The sequence below is a fragment of the Mobula birostris genome, assembly GCF_030028105.1.
Source record: "Mobula birostris isolate sMobBir1 chromosome 11 unlocalized genomic scaffold, sMobBir1.hap1 SUPER_11_unloc_1, whole genome shotgun sequence".
Classification (NCBI taxonomy): domain Eukaryota; kingdom Metazoa; phylum Chordata; class Chondrichthyes; order Myliobatiformes; family Myliobatidae; genus Mobula; species Mobula birostris.
Window position 1 is genome coordinate 342,518 of NW_027274037.1, and position 14,480 is coordinate 356,997.

At 57.9% G+C, this 14,480-nt stretch overlaps 2 non-coding genes and 1 pseudogene across 2 annotated transcripts; all 3 read right to left on the reverse strand.

Moving 5' to 3' along the window:
* Positions 1 to 2,466: 2,466 nt before the first annotated feature.
* LOC140192036 (U2 spliceosomal RNA) lies at positions 2,467 to 2,657 on the reverse strand. Its single transcript, XR_011884014.1, has one exon. It is a non-coding gene; the product is annotated as a U2 spliceosomal RNA (small nuclear RNA).
* A 3,067-nt stretch (positions 2,658 to 5,724) lies between these two features.
* On the reverse strand, positions 5,725 to 5,907 carry LOC140192087 (U2 spliceosomal RNA). The gene has a single exon (XR_011884062.1). It is a non-coding gene; the product is annotated as a U2 spliceosomal RNA (small nuclear RNA).
* A 6,128-nt stretch (positions 5,908 to 12,035) lies between these two features.
* On the reverse strand, positions 12,036 to 12,115 carry LOC140192107 (U2 spliceosomal RNA; annotated as a pseudogene).
* Between the last annotated feature and the right edge of the window lie 2,365 nt (positions 12,116 to 14,480).

A 14,480-nucleotide genomic window follows, 5' to 3' on the forward strand; every position in this document is an offset into this window, starting at 1 on the left:
GGACGTGGCCAAAGTCCGCGGGCAGAAAAGCCTCCTGGCAAGCTTGGGAATAGGAAGATGTCAGCTACAGGTGTGCCTGAGGAGAAACAATGGGTGTGCTCTCCAAGCCGAAGGCTGAAGTGCAGCCATTCACACCTCTGTGCCTTTATTTTGATGTGTGTGGAATTACAATTGTTGAGTGGCTTGAGTTTGTTTCATCTCACAGAAGCTGTAGACTTTGCGTCTGCACAGGCTATCATTGGACACAGTGGTGTCTTCTCCCCTGCTCCCCCACCACCTTTTTTTACCAGGGTGGATGGGGGTGGGTGGGTGTGTGTGTGTGTCTGTCTGTCTCTCTGTGTCTGTCTCTGTCTCTCTCACCCACCGACACAAACACACATGGAATGCTGAGGGATCTGGCAGGGTCGGTCTGTCTCTCTCTCTCACTCACTCAATCTCACACACACACAGAGTCACAGACACACGTGCACACGGGGGTGTGTGGGGGTGGGTGTGTGTGTGTGTTTGTGTGTGTGTGTGTGTCTGTCTCTCTGTGTCTGTCTCTGTCTCTGTCTCTCTCACCCACCGACACAAACACACATGGAATGCTGAGGGATCTGGCAGGGTCTGTCTCTCTCTCTCACTCAATCTCACACACACACAGAGTCACAGACACACGTGCACACGGGGGTGTGTGGAGGTGGGTGGGTGTGTGTGTGTGTGTGTGTGTGTGTCTGTCTGTCTCTCTGTCTCTGTCTCTGTCTCTCTCACCCACCGACACAAACACACATGGAATGCTGAGGGATCTGGCAGGGTCTGTCTCTCTCTCTCTCACTCACTCACTCACTCACTCACTCACTCACTCACTCACTCAATCTCTCTCTCTCACACACACACACACACACACAGAGTCACAGACACACGTGCACACGGAGTGCTGAGGGATCTGCCAAGCTGTACAGAGGGCAGTAAAGGGAGAAGGGCCGAGGCCCTTCATTATGCCTCTGTGCTGACGCCTGAGCAGACTGACTGGTTTTGCAGCGGGGTGGGTGCACGGATGTAGAAACAGGAGGGAGGGCACGGCAGGAGGGAAATGTGTCGCGGGCTGACGGCGGCCCTGTGCCCCACTGCTCTGCAGGTGCGTTTTTGGCCGGCATGGCTCAGTGGTGGAGTGGGTGGGCGCGTGTGCGCGCCGTGGAAGGAAAGGGGTACTGATTATGCCTTGGTTGTGAAACAGGAAACGGATCGGCGAAATGCCTGCCGGAGGGAGGCACAGTGCCGTGCGTGAAGCAGGGGCACGTGGACGGATGTGGCAATTGTGGAGACGTGCGCCAAAGCTGGACGCCGAGTAGGTAGGTGTAAGCATGAGACGTTTGAGTGATCTTGGGGTTTGGGACGTGATTCTGAGCGAGGCTAGAGATGCACTGCACTGCCGATGTATATTGGGGAGGTCTGAGTGGGTGGAGTGGGGGGTTGTGCCTCTGCCTTACCTTGAACGGTGGGCGGGGCTTTGGGCCTGGGGCAGGCAGACGCATCAGAGGAGGCCAGGAGGCCAGGCCAGGCCAGGGCAGGGCAGGTAGGCAGAGTTTTGCTGATGCTATGGCTAGGTGGTGATGCTTGTAGCTGGTCTGTCTGTCTGGGCAGGAGAGCAGCAGTCTTGGCAGTCTGGTGCAGGCGGGGAGGATGCAGGGTGCAGGAGCACCGGGCCCTGTTGTGCCGGCGGCGGCGGCGCCCCGTTGCTCTGTAGCCGGGCTCCATCGGATGCCTCCCTCCCTTCCTTCCTTCCTCCCTCCCGTCCGCGTGCCCTGGCTGCTGGCACACTTGAACGAGCCTGCCTGTCCGACAGGCTGGCTGGCTGCTGGTGAAATTGCAGCAGAGCCAGTGACTCGATATCGTTCGTTCCTTCCTTCCTTCCTTCCTTCCTTCCTTCCTTCCTTCCTTCCTTCGCCCGCCCGTCCATCCGTCCGTCCGTCCGTCCGTCGCGTCCTCCGTTGGCTTCAAGGAGCAGCTGAGAAGCCTGAGCCTGAGAAGTGGAGCGAGTGTGGCGGGACAGAAAAGGTCTTTCGGCCTGCTCCACTTCACTCTGCTTCTGTGCTTGGTGCAGGCAGCAGCCGAGTGAGCAGGCATCAGAATGAGTGCGCCGGTTGAGCAGTTTGCTTCAGGAATGAATGCCAAGGGGCATCTCTCATGAAGTTGCTGCCTTGCCTGCAGCACCTGATCTGGTTGCAGCCCGGATGTGCACTTGATCTTAGCCAAACGGCCCAGATATGATGCCCGTGCTGTTGTTGAGTTGTCTGCACATTGCGTGAGTGAGTGAGTGAGTGAGCTGTATCGACAGACAGACACAGACACAGGAGAGGTGTAGAGCAAGCAGCTCTCCTCTCTCTCCATGTGCGTGCATGCTTGTCTGTGCTGCTGTGCCGCCGCCGCCGCCTGATGGAGCTTTCGTCGTTTTTCTTTTCTTTGCTACTTTGAAATTCCCCAGAAGGGGAGTGCACCGTTCCCAGAGGCACTGCAATACCGGGTCGATGCGTGGAGTGGACGGAGCAAGCCCCTATTCCATCTCCCTGTTCCAAAAATCAATTTAATATATGGTCCCCAGATAAGGGACGTATCAGATATTAAACTGATAAGAACAGATACTACACTTGATCTTAGCCAAAAGGCCGAGAAGCGATGCAGGCGGCCTCTTGAGTCGGCTACATCCTGCCTAGCCTCTGGTGTTTAGATTGAAGCAGGAGGCCTGGCAAAGACCTTGCTGCCCTGGCCCGCTGGCAGCTCTCCCCTAGGTTGTCTGGGATCGGTGGGTGTGCTGGACAGCTGTTGCCTACCTGGTCCGTCCTGAGTGCAACTTGTCAGAGGCTATGTAAAGCTGCCAGTGATCCACCAATCATCTGGGAGTGGGGCCGTACCTACGGGCGCCTACGTCACTGGCACACTGCCTACGTCAAGGCTGCCGGCTTCCTCGGCTGGCTCCCAGGTCGGTCTCAGAGGCTGGCTCAACTTGCACTGCTCTCCTGGTCGTGGGAGGCTGGTCACGCTGTCCTGTCTGCACAAAAGTCTGCAGGGGGAGTGGGAGCAGGCCGCTCGGCCCTTCAAGGGCGTCCCTGCACTCGGCAAAGAGAGCGCGCCTCTCGGCTTTGCGTGCCCCAGCTGGCTGGCGCATCCAGCTGAACGGTCTCCTTCGGAGGCTCTGCCCTCTCCGGGAGGGAGCGAGCGGATGGGACTGCACCGGGCGACAAAGGCAGAGGCCACGTGCGCCGCTCAAGACCGGTTACGAGGTTTGTGGACGTGGCCAAAGTCCGCGGGCAGAAAAGCCTCCTGGCAAGCTTGGGAATAGGAAGATGTCAGCTACAGGTGTGCCTGAGGAGAAACAATGGGTGTGCTCTCCAAGCCGAAGGCTGAAGTGCAGCCATTCACACCTCTGTGCCTTTATTTTGATGTGTGTGGAATTACAATTGTTGAGTGGCTTGAGTTTGTTTCATCTCACAGAAGCTGTAGACTTTGCGTCTGCACAGGCTATCATTGGACACAGTGGTGTCTTCTCCCCTGCTCCCCCACCACCTTTTTTTACCAGGGTGGATGGGGGTGGGTGGGTGTGTGTGTGTGTCTGTCTGTCTCTCTGTGTCTGTCTCTGTCTCTCTCACCCACCGACACAAACACACATGGAATGCTGAGGGATCTGGCAGGGTCGGTCTGTCTCTCTCTCTCACTCACTCAATCTCACACACACACAGAGTCACAGACACACGTGCACACGGGGGTGTGTGGGGGTGGGTGTGTGTGTGTGTTTGTGTGTGTGTGTGTGTCTGTCTCTCTGTGTCTGTCTCTGTCTCTGTCTCTCTCACCCACCGACACAAACACACATGGAATGCTGAGGGATCTGGCAGGGTCTGTCTCTCTCTCTCACTCAATCTCACACACACACAGAGTCACAGACACACGTGCACACGGGGGTGTGTGGAGGTGGGTGGGTGTGTGTGTGTGTGTGTGTGTGTGTCTGTCTGTCTCTCTGTCTCTGTCTCTGTCTCTCTCACCCACCGACACAAACACACATGGAATGCTGAGGGATCTGGCAGGGTCTGTCTCTCTCTCTCTCACTCACTCACTCACTCACTCACTCACTCACTCACTCACTCAATCTCTCTCTCTCACACACACACACACACACACAGAGTCACAGACACACGTGCACACGGAGTGCTGAGGGATCTGCCAAGCTGTACAGAGGGCAGTAAAGGGAGAAGGGCCGAGGCCCTTCATTATGCCTCTGTGCTGACGCCTGAGCAGACTGACTGGTTTTGCAGCGGGGTGGGTGCACGGATGTAGAAACAGGAGGGAGGGCACGGCAGGAGGGAAATGTGTCGCGGGCTGACGGCGGCCCTGTGCCCCACTGCTCTGCAGGTGCGTTTTTGGCCGGCATGGCTCAGTGGTGGAGTGGGTGGGCGCGTGTGCGCGCCGTGGAAGGAAAGGGGTACTGATTATGCCTTGGTTGTGAAACAGGAAACGGATCGGCGAAATGCCTGCCGGAGGGAGGCACAGTGCCGTGCGTGAAGCAGGGGCACGTGGACGGATGTGGCAATTGTGGAGACGTGCGCCAAAGCTGGACGCCGAGTAGGTAGGTGTAAGCATGAGACGTTTGAGTGATCTTGGGGTTTGGGACGTGATTCTGAGCGAGGCTAGAGATGCACTGCACTGCCGATGTATATTGGGGAGGTCTGAGTGGGTGGAGTGGGGGGTTGTGCCTCTGCCTTACCTTGAACGGTGGGCGGGGCTTTGGGCCTGGGGCAGGCAGACGCATCAGAGGAGGCCAGGAGGCCAGGCCAGGCCAGGGCAGGGCAGGTAGGCAGAGTTTTGCTGATGCTATGGCTAGGTGGTGATGCTTGTAGCTGGTCTGTCTGTCTGGGCAGGAGAGCAGCAGTCTTGGCAGTCTGGTGCAGGCGGGGAGGATGCAGGGTGCAGGAGCACCGGGCCCTGTTGTGCCGGCGGCGGCGGCGCCCCGTTGCTCTGTAGCCGGGCTCCATCGGATGCCTCCCTCCCTTCCTTCCTTCCTCCCTCCCGTCCGCGTGCCCTGGCTGCTGGCACACTTGAACGAGCCTGCCTGTCCGACAGGCTGGCTGGCTGCTGGTGAAATTGCAGCAGAGCCAGTGACTCGATATCGTTCGTTCCTTCCTTCCTTCCTTCCTTCCTTCCTTCCTTCCTTCGCCCGCCCGTCCATCCGTCCGTCCGTCCGTCCGTCGCGTCCTCCGTTGGCTTCAAGGAGCAGCTGAGAAGCCTGAGCCTGAGAAGTGGAGCGAGTGTGGCGGGACAGAAAAGGTCTTTCGGCCTGCTCCACTTCACTCTGCTTCTGTGCTTGGTGCAGGCAGCAGCCGAGTGAGCAGGCATCAGAATGAGTGCGCCGGTTGAGCAGTTTGCTTCAGGAATGAATGCCAAGGGGCATCTCTCATGAAGTTGCTGCCTTGCCTGCAGCACCTGATCTGGTTGCAGCCCGGATGTGCACTTGATCTTAGCCAAACGGCCCAGATATGATGCCCGTGCTGTTGTTGAGTTGTCTGCACATTGCGTGAGTGAGTGAGTGAGTGAGCTGTATCGACAGACAGACACAGACACAGGAGAGGTGTAGAGCAAGCAGCTCTCCTCTCTCTCCATGTGCGTGCATGCTTGTCTGTGCTGCTGTGCCGCCGCCGCCGCCTGATGGAGCTTTCGTCGTTTTTCTTTTCTTTGCTACTTTGAAATTCCCCAGAAGGGGAGTGCACCGTTCCCAGAGGCACTGCAATACCGGGTCGATGCGTGGAGTGGACGGAGCAAGCCCCTATTCCATCTCCCTGTTCCAAAAATCAATTTAATATATGGTCCCCAGATAAGGGACGTATCAGATATTAAACTGATAAGAACAGATTTTTTTTTTTTTTTTTTATATCAAAATATACTTTATTCAAAAATAAATATATACAGTAAACCATTCAATAACTTTTCATCCTTTACATACGTTTCCATTATACTCAGTAAAATACCCGTGTTTATAGCCACCCATGTGGCACTCCAGTAGTTCAGCTTTGCATCTCATTGTTGAGGGGTATACTCCTCGCCCACCGACCCCTCCCACTCCCACGGGTGGAGAAACCTATACTGTGGTCCTTCCCCACCGGGCCCTTGCGGTGGCTGCACCAAGTTTCAGTGCGTCCCTCAGCACGTACTCCTGCAGCCGAGAGTGTGCCAGTCGGCAGCATTCTCCCACGGACATCTCCATGTGCTGGTAGATCATCAAGTTTCGGGCTGACCAAAGAGCGTCTTTCACCGAGTTGATGATCTGCCAGCAGCACCGGATGTTGGTCTCCGTGTGCGTCCCCGGGAACAGCCCGTAGATCAGAGAGTCCTCTGTCACGCAGCTGCTGGGGATGAAACGTGACACTAGCCCGTCCATCCTCCTCCACACCCTCTTTGCGAACTGGCAGTGTGCAAAGAGGTGGGTCACAGACTCCTCCTCACTGCAGTCCTCCCGTGGGCAGTGGGGTGCGGAGACGACGTTCCGGGCATACAGGAGGGCTCTGACTGGGAGGGCCCCTCTCACCGCCAGCCAGGCGAGGTCTTGGTGCCTGTTGGTGAGATCTGGCGATGAGGCATTTTGCCAGATGAACTGGACAGTCTGCTCAGGGAACCACCCCACTGTGTCCATCACGTCCTTCTCCTGCAGTGCCTGCAGGACACTTCGTGCCGACCACTGCCTGATGGCCTTGTGGTCGAAGGCGTTCTCCTGGAAGAACTTTGCTACGTGGGATAGGTATGCCGGCAACGACCAGCTGACTGGGGCGTTGCGCGGGAGTGGGGCCAGACCCATCCTTCGCAGCCAGGGCGACAAGTAGAACCTGGGCACATAGTGGTACTTGGTGCCCACATACCTGGGCTCTACACACAACCTGATGCAGCCACATACGAAGCTGGCCATCAGGGTGAGGGCGACATTGGGGACGTTCTTGCCCCCGTTGTCCAGGGACTTGTGCATGGCGGTCCGTCTCACCCGCTCCATCTTGGATCCCCAGACGAATCTGAAGACAGCCCGGGTGATTTCCGAGCTGTAGGAGCGGGGGACGGGCCAGACCTGCGCCAAGTACAGCAGCCCTGAGAGCACCTCACACCTGATGACCAGGTTCTTGCCCGTTATCGACAGGGAGCGCCCTCCCCACAGTCCCAGTTTCTGTTTCACCTTGGCAGTCCGCTCCTGCCAGTTCTTGTTGCACGCCTCAGCCCCTCCGAACCAGATCCCCAACACCTTCACGTGGTCAGACCTGATGGTGAAGGGGACGCTGGATCGGTCGGGCCAGTTGCCAAAGAGCATGGCTTCGCTCTTCGTGCGGTTGACCCTGGCCCCCGACGCTAGCTCGAACTGTTCGCAGGTGCCAATCAACCTGCGAACTGACCTCGGATCAGAGCAGAAGACGGTGACGTCGTCCATGTACAGGGAGGTTTTCACTTGGGTCCCTCCACTGCCTGGCAGCGTCACCCCTCTTATGCCCTCATCCCTCCTGATGGCTTCCACAAAGGGTTCTATGCAGCAGACAAACAAGACAGGGGAGAGGGGGCAGCCCTGCCTGACTCCAGACCTGATGGGGAAGCTGTCTGTTTCCCACCCGTTGACCTGGACTGCACTACGGATGTCTGTGTAGAGCAGTCTGATCCAATTCCGGATTCCCTCCCCAAATCCCATTTTGGAGAGCACGTCCGCCATGTATGTGTGCGATATCCTGTCGAAGGCTTTCTCCTGGTCCAAGCTGACCAGGCAGGCGTCCACCCCCCTGTCCTGCACGTAGGCGATGGTGTCCCTCAGCAGCGCGAGGCTGTCTGAGATCTTCCTGCCCGGTACAGCACAGGTTTGGTCCGGGTGGATCACCTGTCCCAGAGCAGACTTGACCCTGTTGGCGATAGCCTTGGACAGGATCTTGTAGTCCACATTCAGGAGAGAGATGGGTCTCCAATTCCTAATGTCCTCCCTTTCCCCCTTCTGCTTGTAGATGAGGGTGATGATGCCCTTCCTCATGGACTCAGACATACTGCCGGCCAGAAGCATAGCGTTGTACACTTCCAGCAGGTCTGGGCCCATCCAGTTCCACAGAGCCGAGTACAACTCGGCCGGTAAGCCGTCGCTTCCGGGAGTCTTACCCGACCCGAAGGAACGGATGGAGCCTGTCAGCTCGTCCAGGGTCAGTGGCTGATCCAGACTCTCCCGCTTGCCGTCGTCTAAGACCTGCGTGATAGACGACAGGAAGTTGTGGGAGGCTGTGGATTCTGTGGCCTTTTCCTCGTACAGACCGGCATAGAAGGACTTGCAGATCCTCAGTATGTCGGTCTGCGAGGACGCGACTGAGCCGTCCTCTTCCTTAAGGTTGTGGATCACAGAGCTCCCCCTGTGCACCTTTTGGAAGAAGAAGCGTGAGCACGTCTCGTCCTGCTCCACGGTTTGGACCCTTGATCGGAAGATGATCTTGGAGGATTCCGCGGCGAGGTGCTGGGCTTGCCGGCCCTTCACCTCTCGCAGTTCCTCCCTGACATCCACCCCCTTCGACTGCAGAAGGAGAAGTTGCTGCAACTCTGTCTGGAGTTTACGCAGTTCCCTCTGCTCCTGCCTTGCCTTCTGAATACCCTTGCGGATGAAGAACCTCTTAATGTTCTCCTTGGTGGCTTCCCACCAGTGAACCGGGGAATCAAAGAAGGCTTTCAAGGTTCTCCAACCTGTGTACTCCCTCTCTAGTTCCTCGATGTTCTCTGGGGTCAGCAGCTTTACGTTCAGCTTCCACGTCCCCCTGCCTGCCTTCTGGTCCTCCCGTAAGTGACAGGTGGCTCTCAGAAGGCAGTGGTCAGAGAAGAACACCGGCGTGACGTCGGTGGACCTGACCGTGAGGGACTCAGACAGGAAGAGGAAGTCGATCCGGGAGCGGGCTGAGCCGTCCGATCGTGTCCAGGTGGCTTGCGGCTGTGCTCCACCTGTGGGGGTGCCAAAGGCGTCGCGCAGCTTGGCTGTCTTCACCATTTCCCTCAGGAGTCTAGAGGTACTGTCTAGCCTGCCGTCGGCACTGCCGGGTCCTCCAGCCGCATCAATGGTGCAATTGAAGTCTCCGGCCAGAACGACCGGCTGGGTCGTCACCAGCAGCTGTGGGAGCTGCTCGAAGACGGCCAGCCGCTCGCTCCGCACGGGGGAGGCGTACATGTTGATCAGCCGGAGCGGAGTGCCCCGGTATTTGACGTCTGCTACCAGGAGGCGCCCCGCAACCACCTCTTTAACTTGGGTGATTGAGAAGTTGCCTCCCCGCAGCAGAATCCCCAGGCCGGAAGCGCGACAATCGTTGCCCCCCGACCACACCGACAAACCTTTTTTCCACCACCGTGACCACCTCCGGTAGTTACGGAGATGTGGTAGTCCACACTCCTGGAGGAAGGTCACATCGGCCTTTACAGTGTCCAGGTACTGGAGCGTGCTGACGCATCGCCCAGTACTCTTCAAACTTCGCACATTCAAGCACGCCAATTTAAGGTCTGCCATCGTTAAGTCTTTTATTTTGGCTGCTCTCCGTCCTCACTCTTGCCATCCTGAGCCTTCATCCCCACCGCCTTTGTGAAGTTTTCCACCTCCTGTGGGCTCAGGTACTGCTGGTAGTACTCCTCCGTGTGTGGCCGTTCTGGTTCTGGGTCTGGGCCCGGGCGGTTGCTGACTTCCTGGGCTGCTTCCCCTTCCGGCTGCTGGGTACCAGCCGTGGCTCTGCTCCCGGATTCCCGGAGCTCTGTGCGTCTGCTGCTCTCCGCCTCCTGTACTTGGGGGGTGGCCAGCAGACTTTCTCCCCTCTCTCTCCTCCTCTCCACCTGTTCTGCCAGCCGCTTCTTCCGCCGGGGCTGCTGGCCTCCCCCAACTCCTTCCTCCTCTGAAGAGGACAGGGTACCAGGGGCTGCGTGGTTCCCTGCCCTTTTCTGGCGTTGCTCCGCCTTCTGTCGCTTGGCCGCCGCCTTTTGGGTCTTTTTTCGTTTCACGACCTTCCATTCGGTTTCCGCCTCAGCTCTCCCCTCCTCCATGGACTCCTGCTCGTCGTTTGCCTGGTCCTGGAGGGTCTGCAGTGGGGTGGCAGGTCTTGGGGTGCTTGCACCTTCCTCCCTGGTCTCGTCATCCGTCCTGTCGGGTGCCTCATCTGCAGCGCTGGCGGGTACGTCCGCATCAGCCTGGGCCCTTTCAGGGCCAGCACCTCCCCTGGTCGCCTGTGCGTAGGTGCCCCCACGCTTCGGGCAGGCTCTGTACAGGTGGCCAGCCTGTCCGCAGAGGTTGCAGGCCTTGGCCTGCGTGCAGTCTTTGGTCAGGTGGCCTTCCATTTTACAGTTCTTGCACATCACCACCCTGCACTGGGCTGCGATGTGCCCTTCCTTGCCGCAGTTTCGGCACACCCTGGGTTGTCCCGCGTACACCATGTACCCTCGGTTCCCTCCGATGGCGAAGACGGAGGGGGGGTGGACGATGCCGCCGTTGGAATCCAACCTCAGCTTCACCATCACCTGCCGTTTGCTGGTCCAGATTCCCAGCCCGTCCTTCACGTCTGCTGGTGTTCCTACGCTCTCCACATACCGAGCGAGGAACGTAAGGACATCTACCACTGGCACGTGCGGGTTGAACATGTGCACCGTGATTGTCCTTTCCTGTTGCGTAGCCGTTGCAAAGAGGGGCTGTGCTTTCAGCAGCGACAGCGGCGCCTCTGTCCCCTTCAGCTGAAGCTGCTGGTACAGCTTCTGCCACCCTGCAGCCTGCCGGAAAGTGACATCGAAGAAGCCTGCGAAGTCCTGGACGCAGTAGATGTCATCGGGCGTAAATCCGCAGCAATCCAGCAAGACCTTCCGGATGAAGGTCTCTCGGGTGAAGCCGGTGCCCCCGTTCCGGTCTCGCACTGTCAGCCTGACAGTGTTCTTGATACCCTGGCCTCGAGCTGATGTATTGCTCGCTGCTGCCATCTTCTAACTCACTGCTGTCGTCGCTGGTATGGGGTGTTAGATTGGAGGCCAATCAGCATTAGGATCCACCCCTGCGTCAGCGCGAACTCTCCTCCTGCGCCTTCTGGTCTGATAAGAACAGATTTTTTTTTTTTTTTTATTTCAAAATATACTTTATTCAAAAATAAATATATACAGTAAACCATTCAATAACTTTTCATCCTTTGCATACGTTTCCATTATACTCAGTAAAATACCCGTGTTTATAGCCACCCATGTGGCACTCCAGTAGTTCAGCTTAGCATCTCATTGTTGAGGGGTATACTCCTCGCCCACCGACCCCTCCCACTCCCACGGGTGGAGAAACCTATACTGTGGTCCTTCCCCACCGGGCCCTTGCGGTGGCTGCACCAAGTTTCAGTGCGTCCCTCAGCACGTACTCCTGCAGCCGAGAGTGTGCCAGTCGGCAGCATTCTCCCACTGACATCTCCATGTGCTGGTAGATCACCAAGTTTCGGGCTGACCAAAGAGCGTCTTTCACCGAGTTGATGATCTGCCAGCAGCACCGGATGTTGGTCTCCGTGTGCGTCCCCGGGAACAGCCCGTAGATCAGAGAGTCCTCTGTCACGCAGCTGCTGGGGATGAAACGTGACACTAGCCCGTCCACCCTCCTCCACACCCTCTTTGCGAACTGGCAGTGTGCAAAGAGGTGGGTCACAGACTCCTCCTCACTGCAGTCCTCCCGTGGGCAGTGGGGTGCGGAGACGACGTTCCGGGCGTACAGGAGGGCTCTGACTGGGAGGGCCCCTCTCACCGCCAGCCAGGCGAGGTCTTGGTGCCTGTTGGTGAGATCTGGCGATGAGGCATTTTGCCAGATGAACTGGACAGTCTGCTCAGGGAACCACCCCACTGTGTCCATCACGTCCTTCTCCTGCAGTGCCTGCAGGACACTTCGTGCCGACCACTGCCTGATGGCCTTGTGGTCAAAGGCGTTCTCCTGGAAGAACTTTGCTACGTGGGATAGGTATGCCGGCAACGACCAGCTGACTGGGGCGTTGCGCGGGAGTGGGGCCAGACCCATCCTTCGCAGCCAGGGCGACAAGTAGAACCTGGGCACATAGTGGTACTTGGTGAACAGATACTACACTTGATCTTAGCCAAAAGGCCGAGAAGCGATGCAGGCGGCCTCTTGAGTCGGCTACATCCTGCCTAGCCTCTGGTGTTTAGATTGAAGCAGGAGGCCTGGCAAAGACCTTGCTGCCCTGGCCCGCTGGCAGCTCTCCCCTAGGTTGTCTGGGATCGGTGGGTGTGCTGGACAGCTGTTGCCTACCTGGTCCGTCCTGAGTGCAACTTGTCAGAGGCTATGTAAAGCTGCCAGTGATCCACCAATCATCTGGGAGTGGGGCCGTACCTACGGGCGCCTACGTCACTGGCACACTGCCTACGTCAAGGCTGCCGGCTTCCTCGGCTGGCTCCCAGGTCGGTCTCAGAGGCTGGCTCAACTTGCACTGCTCTCCTGGTCGTGGGAGGCTGGTCACGCTGTCCTGTCTGCACAAAAGTCTGCAGGGGGAGTGGGAGCAGGCCGCTCGGCCCTTCAAGGGCGTCCCTGCACTCGGCAAAGAGAGCGCGCCTCTCGGCTTTGCGTGCCCCAGCTGGCTGGCGCATCCAGCTGAACGGTCTCCTTCGGAGGCTCTGCCCTCTCCGGGAGGGAGCGAGCGGATGGGACTGCACCGGGCGACAAAGGCAGAGGCCACGTGCGCCGCTCAAGACCGGTTACGAGGTTTGTGGACGTGGCCAAAGTCCGCGGGCAGAAAAGCCTCCTGGCAAGCTTGGGAATAGGAAGATGTCAGCTACAGGTGTGCCTGAGGAGAAACAATGGGTGTGCTCTCCAAGCCGAAGGCTGAAGTGCAGCCATTCACACCTCTGTGCCTTTATTTTGATGTGTGTGGAATTACAATTGTTGAGTGGCTTGAGTTTGTTTCATCTCACAGAAGCTGTAGACTTTGCGTCTGCACAGGCTATCATTGGACACAGTGGTGTCTTCTCCCCTGCTCCCCCACCACCTTTTTTTACCAGGGTGGATGGGGGTGGGTGGGTGTGTGTGTGTGTCTGTCTGTCTCTCTGTGTCTGTCTCTGTCTCTCTCACCCACCGACACAAACACACATGGAATGCTGAGGGATCTGGCAGGGTCGGTCTGTCTCTCTCTCTCACTCACTCAATCTCACACACACACAGAGTCACAGACACACGTGCACACGGGGGTGTGTGGGGGTGGGTGTGTGTGTGTGTTTGTGTGTGTGTGTGTGTCTGTCTCTCTGTGTCTGTCTCTGTCTCTGTCTCTCTCACCCACCGACACAAACACACATGGAATGCTGAGGGATCTGGCAGGGTCTGTCTCTCTCTCTCACTCAATCTCACACACACACAGAGTCACAGACACACGTGCACACGGGGGTGTGTGGGGGTGGGTGTGTGTGTGTGTTTGTGTGTGTGTGTGTGTCTGTCTCTCTGTGTCTGTCTCTGTCTCTGTCTCTCTCACCCACCGACACAAACACACATGGAATGCTGAGGGATCTGGCAGGGTCTGTCTCTCTCTCTCTCACTCACTCACTCACTCACTCACTCACTCACTCACTCACTCAATCTCTCTCTCTCACACACACACACACACACACAGAGTCACAGACACACGTGCACACGGAGTGCTGAGGGATCTGCCAAGCTGTACAGAGGGCAGTAAAGGGAGAAGGGCCGAGGCCCTTCATTATGCCTCTGTGCTGACGCCTGAGCAGACTGACTGGTTTTGCAGCGGGGTGGGTGCACGGATGTAGAAACAGGAGGGAGGGCACGGCAGGAGGGAAATGTGTCGCGGGCTGACGGCGGCCCTGTGCCCCACTGCTCTGCAGGTGCGTTTTTGGCCGGCATGGCTCAGTGGTGGAGTGGGTGGGCGCGTGTGCGCGCCGTGGAAGGAAAGGGGTACTGATTATGCCTTGGTTGTGAAACAGGAAACGGATCGGCGAAATGCCTGCCGGAGGGAGGCACAGTGCCGTGCGTGAAGCAGGGGCACGTGGACGGATGTGGCAATTGTGGAGACGTGCGCCAAAGCTGGACGCCGAGTAGGTAGGTGTAAGCATGAGACGTTTGAGTGATCTTGGGGTTTGGGACGTGATTCTGAGCGAGGCTAGAGATGCACTGCACTGCCGATGTATATTGGGGAGGTCTGAGTGGGTGGAGTGGGGGGTTGTGCCTCTGCCTTACCTTGAACGGTGGGCGGGGCTTTGGGCCTGGGGCAGGCAGACGCATCAGAGGAGGCCAGGAGGCCAGGCCAGGCCAGGGCAGGGCAGGTAGGCAGAGTTTTGCTGATGCTATGGCTAGGTGGTGATGCTTGTAGCTGGTCTGTCTGTCTGGGCAGGAGAGCAGCAGTCTTGGCAGTCTGGTGCAGGCGGGGAGGATGCAGGGTGCAGGAGCACCGGGCCCTGTTGTGCCGGCGGCGGCGGCGCCCCGTTGCTCTGTAGCCGGGCTCCATCGGATGCCTCCCTCC